The following is a 7,672-nucleotide window of genomic DNA, read 5'->3' as shown; positions in this document are numbered from 1 at the left end:
CAGGCCCGAACAGACCCCCGGCAGGCCCGAACAGACCCCCGGCAGGCCCGAACAGACCCCCGGCAGGCCCACACAGACCCCCGGAAGGCCGACACAAACCGCCGGCAGCCTGCACAGACCCCCGGCAGGCCCACACAGACCCCCGGCAGGCCCGCACAGACCACGCATTATGATGACATCATTTCAGCAGCCAATCACAGCCATGCCATTAGTTAACAAACACAACTGGCTCATTGCATTATGGGAACTTCTGATTTCAGTATTCGATATTGTAAAAATATCGGTACTCGGTATCGCAAATCCGATACAGCGAATATCGGCCGATACCCGATATTTGCAGTATCGGAATGCTCAACACTACTGATAATAAATGCCATTTCGTGAACATGTATCTAGTGATAATGTTTTTTCTGATTAAATTACTTTTGTATACAACTGGGGCACAAAAAGAGGAGAGGTGAAAAAAGACATTGGCCTAGAGTGAAAAGATAAGTGGCAAATGGTGTGATAAACCACAGTTAATTTATGTTTTAATGGGGGAGGGGCAATCACTTTTTCACACAGGTTGGGATTTCTTTTTCCCTTAAAAGACCTTCATTTAAAAATTACATTTTGTGTTTACTTGTGCTATCTTTGTCTAATATTTAAATTTAGTAATCTGAAACAATTAAGTGTGACAAACATGCAAAAAAATAGAAAATCAGGAAAGGGCAAACACTTTTTCACACAACTTTAAATAAATAAATAAAAACAATTGTTGATCAGCTGTTAATTTGTCTTTTCTGCCTCTCAAAGATCACAGCATCAAGTTTTCTGTGTAAATCTCTGAAAAACATGACTCGGACAAAATTCCAGATTGAAAAAAATCACTGTAATGAGGCATACGGATTCATTTTGAACATTCATCTGGCTTGATATCCGGCATTGTCCATTCCTTTTATGGTTATTTTTTAGGCTTGCAAAAAAGCATAGTCAACCAAAGTTTTGTGCACCTTAGAAAAGAGGGACACAGCTGAACAGAGGCCAGACAGAGTCCAAAGTAACCCTGCTGCCTTAATGAATAAATCCATATGGGGTTTCATTAGAATCACATATTTCAGAGATGTAAATGGAAACCTCGATGTGAGTGCACAGGACAAATGTGAACTGAACGAAAATGTTCTGTACCCCAAAATGCTGCCAATAGACTCTTCAACTCAACCCACAAAAAGAAGTCCCCACTCAGGTCTGTTTTCTGCTAAAGGAAATATAGGGGGCTTTCATGTTACTCCAAACTGAAAAGCTTCCCTCCCTTTAGTGCCCCACAATGTGCCTAAACCGCATTTTAGCGTCCACATGTCTGATATTTCTGTAGCAATAAGTGCCAGCTTATATTAATGTGTGTGTATTTCCAGAAGCATGAGCTGGGCACAATATATGGGGACTACAATGTACTGGGCAATAGTCACTACAATTACAAGTTTAAAATTTTCGCTCAGCAACATACATTGCTGCTTGTTTCTGGAGTACATCCATGGAGTCAAAATTTTTACTACATCTGTAGATATATTTCCAGAGAGCTGTAATTTCCAAAATGGGGTTACTTGACAAGGGATTCTGTTCTTCTGGCACTTAGGGGCTCTGTAAATGAAGACCGCAAACTACCGTATATACTCGAATAAAAGCCGAGATTTTCAGCCCAAAAAATTGGGCTGAAAGTCCCCCTCTCGTCTTATATTCGAGTCATATACAAAGGGGGTCATGGGGGGTGGGCGGGGGTGTCAGGTCACACTTACCCGTCCTGATGCTGTGTCTTGAGCCCCCAGCTTCTCCCTGTGCTCTCTCTTCCTGCCTTCAGCGGTCACATGGTGCCGCTCATTAAAACTCATGAATATGCGCATATTCATGAGTTTTAATGAGCGGTACCACCTGACCGCTGAAGGCAGGAAGAGAGAGCGCGGAGAAGCTGGGGGCTCAAGACACAGTGTCAGGACGGGTAAGTATAGCGATACTCACCTGTCCTGCGTCCATGGCTGCTTGCTGCTGTCTGTCATCGGTCAGTGACTTCAGACAGCAGAGGGCGCGGTGACATGGTTAGTGCGCGCCGCGCCCCCTGCAGTCTGAATGTCACTGACTGATGACATGGCAGATAGCGGTGAGCAGCCATGGACGCAGGACACGTGAGTATCTCAGGTGCCAGCAGTGACATCGGCACCTGACACCCAGCGACGGAGAGGTATGTCTTTTTTTTTATTTTTACATGCAGCAGCACAGCATGGGGGCAGCATATGGGGGAACAATCTATGGAACTTCTTATGGGGGCAGCATATGGGGGAATAATCTGGAGCTTCTTCTGGGGTCAGCATATGGGGGAACAATCTATGGAGCTTCTTATGGGGGAATAATCTGGAGCTTCTTCTGGGGTCAGCATATGGGGGAACAATCTATGGAGCTTCTTATGGGGGACAGCATATGGGGGAACAATCTATGAAGCTTCTTATGGGGGCAGCATATGGGGGAATAATCTGGAGCTTCTTATGGGGGCAGCATATGGGGGAACAATCTATGGAGCTTCTTATGGGGGAATAATCTGGAGCTTCTTCTGGGGTCAGCATATGGGGGAACAATCTATGGAGCTTCTTATGGGGGACAGCATATGGGGGAACAATCTATGAAGCTTCTTATGGGGGCAGCATATGGGGGAATAATCTGGAGCTTCTTATGGGGGCAGCATATGGGGGAACAATCTATGGAGCTTCTTATGGGGGAATAATCTGGAGCTTCTTCTGGGGTCAGCATATGGGGGAACAATCTATGGAGCTTCTTATGGGGACACCATATGGGGGAATAATCTATGGAGCATTTCCCATCCTAGGCTTATACTCGAGTCAATACGTTCTCCCAGTTTTTTGTGGCAAAATTAGGGGGGTCGGCTTATACTCGGGTCAGCTTATACTCGAGTATATACGGTATGTAACAAAAATCTGTTCTTCTAAAATGAAATAGTGCTCAGTCCCTCCCAAGTCTTGCTGTATGGCTAAGCAGTACTGTACAGCCAAATATGGAGTATTGCCTTGTTCAGCAGACATTTTGTGACAAGTTTTTGTGCTATTTTTACCCATTTTACCTTATTACAATGGAAAATCACCTGGGATTAAAACTAAATTTTTGTTGTAAAAATTTAATTTTTTTTCACCACCCAAAGCTATAAAATTCTGTGACACACCTGTGGTGTCATTACGATCACTGCACCCTTAGATGAATTCATTGAGAGGTGTGGTTTGTAAAATGAGGTCACTTATGGGGGGTTTCTGCTGTTCTTACACTTCAAGAGCTTTGCCAATGAGACATGTCACCCAAAAACTATTCTAGCAAAATTTGCACTCTGATACAGCGCTTCTTCCCTTCTGAGTTTTCCACTGTGCCTGAAAAGTATTTCCCAATTACATGTAAGGTATTGTGCAAACAGGAGAAATAGGGTTAAGAAACAGTTTAGTGGTAAAAATGTAATTATGCTTTCTTCACCACCCATTGGTATAAAATTCTGTGAGGCATATGTGATGTCAACATGCTGACTGCACCCTTAGATGAATTTTATGAATTCATTGAGGGGCATAGTTTGTTAAGTAGGGTCATTTATGGGTTATCCTTCTGTTCTGGCACTTCAGAGGCTCTGCCAATGTGGCTTGTCATCCTCAGGCCATTCAAGAATAATCTGCATGCTAATATAGTGCTCCTTCCCATCTCAGCTTTGCACAGTGTCTTAAAAGTAGCTTTGGACCACATATGGGGTATTGGCGCACTCAGGAGAAATTTCATAATAAATTGCACCATTCGTTTTCTCTGATTACCCCATTTAAAAATTAAAAACTTGGCATCAAAGAAATATTTTCGTGGAAAAATGGCAATTTTTCATTTACTCAATACATTGTTATACAATTCTGTGAATTGCCTGAGGGTTACAGATGCTCACTACATGACTATATGAATATCTTGAAAGCTATTGCTTCCCAAAAGGGGTTATTTGTGGGGGTTTCTGCTGTTTTGGTACGTCAGGGGCTCTTCAAATGACATGCCATGAGTGACATGACGTCCGCAATCTATTCCAGCCAAAGCAATGTTCCTTTCATTCTGAGCCCTGACATGTGCCCAGTATGTTTACCCACACATATGGATTAATAGTTTACTCGGAAGAAATTGAGTAGCTACCTGTATGGTCCAATTTTTCCTTTTACCATTGAGAAAAAGAAAAATTTGGTGCTAAAACAACATTTTTGTGTGAAAAATGTGATTTTTTTTTTATTTTAACAGCTTAACATTAAAAATCATATGAAGCACCTGTGGCTTCAATGTGCTCAATACACCTCTTAATAAATTCCTTGTGGCGTTTAGGATCCTAAATGGGGTAACTTGCCGGGGGGTTTCCACTGTTTAAGCACATCAGGGATTCTGCTAAATTCTTAAGCCAGATTTATGGTCCAAAAGTCAAATAGTTCACTTTCCCTTTCGAGCCCTGCCGTGTGCTCAAAGAGTAGTTTTGCACCACATATGGGGCATTGTGTACCTAGGAGAAATTGCAAAAAAAAATTGTATGGTCAGTTTTCCTCTTGTTACCTTTGGGAAAATGAAAACTTTGGGATTTAAAAATTATTTTTGTGCTAAAAATTCAAATGTTCATTTTTCCATTCCACATTGCTTTAATTCATGTAAAGCACCTAAAGGGTTAATAAACTTTTTTAATGTGGTTTCGAGCACTTGGAGGGGTGCAGTTTTTAAAATGGTGTCACTTTTGGATATTTTCTGAAAGTCTCTCAAAGTCACTTCAAATGTGATGTGCTCCATAAAAAAATTGGACTTGTAAATGTTGTTGGAAAAATGAAACATTTCTGATAAACTTTTAACTCTTCTAAATTCCTAACAAAAAATGTATATTTAAAAAATGATACTGATGTAAAGTAGAAACTTGGTAAATGTTATTTCTTATCTATGTTGTGTGGTATAGCTATCTGGTTTAAGAATATAAAATTTCAAAGTTTGAAAATTGCAAAATTTTCAACATTTTTAGTCAAATTTTCAATATTTTCATAAATCAACGCAAGTCATGGCGACCAAAATTTACCGCTAACATTAAGTAAACAAGTCAAGAAAAACAGTCTCAGAATCACTGTGATATGTTTAAGCATTCTAGAGTTATTACCTCATAAAGTGACACTGGTCAGAATTGATAAAAATTTGCCTAGTCAGGAAGGTCAAAACAGGCTTGGGGGGTGAAGGAGTTAAACTAGTAGAAGGGAGCAGATTCTGATTTTTTATATGTACCATATACACTCACTGGCCACTTTATTAGGTACACCATGCTAGTAACGGGTTGGACCCCCTTTTGCCTTCAGAACTGCCTCAATTCTTCGTGGCAGAGATTCAACAAGGTGCTGGAAGCATTCCTCAGAGATTTTGGACCATATTGACATGATGGCATCACACAGTTGGCGCAGATTTGTCGGCTGCACATCCCTGATGCGAATCTCCCGTTCCACCACATCCCAAAGATGCTCTATTGGATTGAGATCTGGTGACTGAGGAGGCCATTTGAGTACAGTGAACTCATTGTCATGTTCAAGAAACCAATCTGAGATGATTCGAGCTTTATGACATGGCGCATTATCCTGCTGAAAGTAGCCATCAGATGCCTGTTCTTAGCTGAGAGGAGTGGTACCCAGTGTGGTCTTCTGCTGCTGTAGCCCATCTGCCTCAAAGTTCGACGCACTGTGCGTTCAGAGATGCTCTTCTGCCTACCTTGGTTGTAACGGGTGGCAATTTGAGTCACTGTTGCCTTTCTATCAGCTCGAACCAGTATGCCCATTCTCCTCTGACCTCTGGCATCAACAAGGCATTTCCGGCCACAGAACTGCCGCTCACTGGATTTTTTTTCTTTTTCGGACCATTCTCTGTAAACCCTAGAGATGGTTGTGCGTGAAAATCCCAGTAGATCAGCAGTTTCTGAAATACTCAGACCAGCCCTTCTGGCACCAACAATCATGCCACGTTCAAAGGCACTCAAATCACCTTTCTTCCCCATACTGATGCTCGGTTTGAACTGCAGGAGATTGTCTTGACCATGTCTACATGCCTAAATGCACTGAGTTGCCGCCATGTGATTGGCTGATTAGAAATTAAGTCTTAACACACAGTTGGACAGGTGTACCTAATAAAGTGGCCAGTGAGTGTATACTCGTGTATAAGCCGACATTTTCAGCCCATTTTTTGGGCTGAAAGTCCCCCTCTCAGCTTATACGCGAGTCATATACGGGGGGTCAAAGACCATACTCACCTCTCCTGGCACTTCTCTGCAGCCCCTGCTTCTCCCTCTGCCGTCTGCTTCCTGCATTCAGCGGTCACGTGGTACTGCTCATTAAACTCATGAATATGTGCATATTTAAGAGTTTAATGAGCGGTACCACATGACCAGCTGAATGCAGGACGCAGACGGCAGAGGGAGACATAGGGGCTGCTGCTGCAGAGAAGACCTTGCGCTAGGAGGGGTGAGTATGACGGGGGCAGAGTGATATTCACCTGTCCCCGTTCCAAGCCGTGCACCGCTGTGTCTCCGGGTCCTCCTGCTGTGACGGCAGAGGGCGGGATGACGTAGTCAGTGCACGCCCTCTGCTGTCAATGCAGAGATCCAGGAGACACAGCGGTGCACGGCTTGGAATGGGGACAGGTGAAAATCGCCACTGCCAGGGGCTCAGGACACCGTCACTTGGCCCCCAGCGATGAAGAGGTGAGTATGTCATTTTTTTTATTGTAGCAGCAGCAAATAAGGGGTATTTATGGAGCATCTTTTGGAGCAGTATCAACCCTTGTGGAGCAGCATATGGGGGTATTTATGGGGCAGCATTAACCCTTGTGCAGCAGCATATTATGGAGGGTATTTATGGAGCATCTTATGGGGCAGCATTAACCCTTGTGCAGCAGCACATGGGGGGTTTTATCTATGGAGCATCTTCTTGGACCACCATTTAACCCTAGGCTTATATGCGAGTCAATAAGCTTTCCCAGTTTTTTGTGGCAAAATTAGGGGGGTCGGCTTATACACATGTCGGCTTATACACGAGTATATACAGTATATATTTGTATTTTTCTATTTGTAAATCTTTGTTTTATTGTTTCCTTTATTTAAACTTTGATCCTTTGAATGCTAGTGTTATATACTTAAGTATTGCAGTAAATAGTGGAAATAATGGCATCCTATGAAACCCAGCCTGTGTCACCTAACTGCAACAATTGGTGCTGGATCTGTTTTTCTGCAGTTACTGGCAAATGACAGCTGTATAGACAGCCAGCCTCTGCCAGGTGTGGAGCCGGCTCAGATCTTGAGCCCGCTAGACACAAGTGGGCTCAATGTGGACATACAGTTACATTCGTGGGTGCCAAGGAGTTAAAGAGGCTAACAAGAATAATACAGGGCAGATGTATAAAAAAAAAAAGATAAAAAGATGCACCATAATTGTTATTTAATGGAAATAGAAGTAAACACAGGAAACAAGCCTGTTCTCTTTTAAGGCAGTTGAATAATAGTAACTAGAAAAATGATACTCTTTGTGCAAGTCAATATGAGCACAAAATAAAGAGGTGAAAACTCTTAATAAAATGTAAAGCACAGCTCATATTCATGCAGCGATGACTTCAATAACTA

The sequence above is a fragment of the Dendrobates tinctorius genome, unplaced genomic scaffold (assembly GCF_039654945.1).
Source record: "Dendrobates tinctorius isolate UK_male_01 unplaced genomic scaffold, ASM3965494v1 ptg000081l, whole genome shotgun sequence".
NCBI lineage: Eukaryota > Metazoa > Chordata > Amphibia > Anura > Dendrobatidae > Dendrobates > Dendrobates tinctorius.
The sequence above is the reverse complement of the archived record's forward strand: the minus strand, read 5'-3'. Positions refer to the sequence as shown.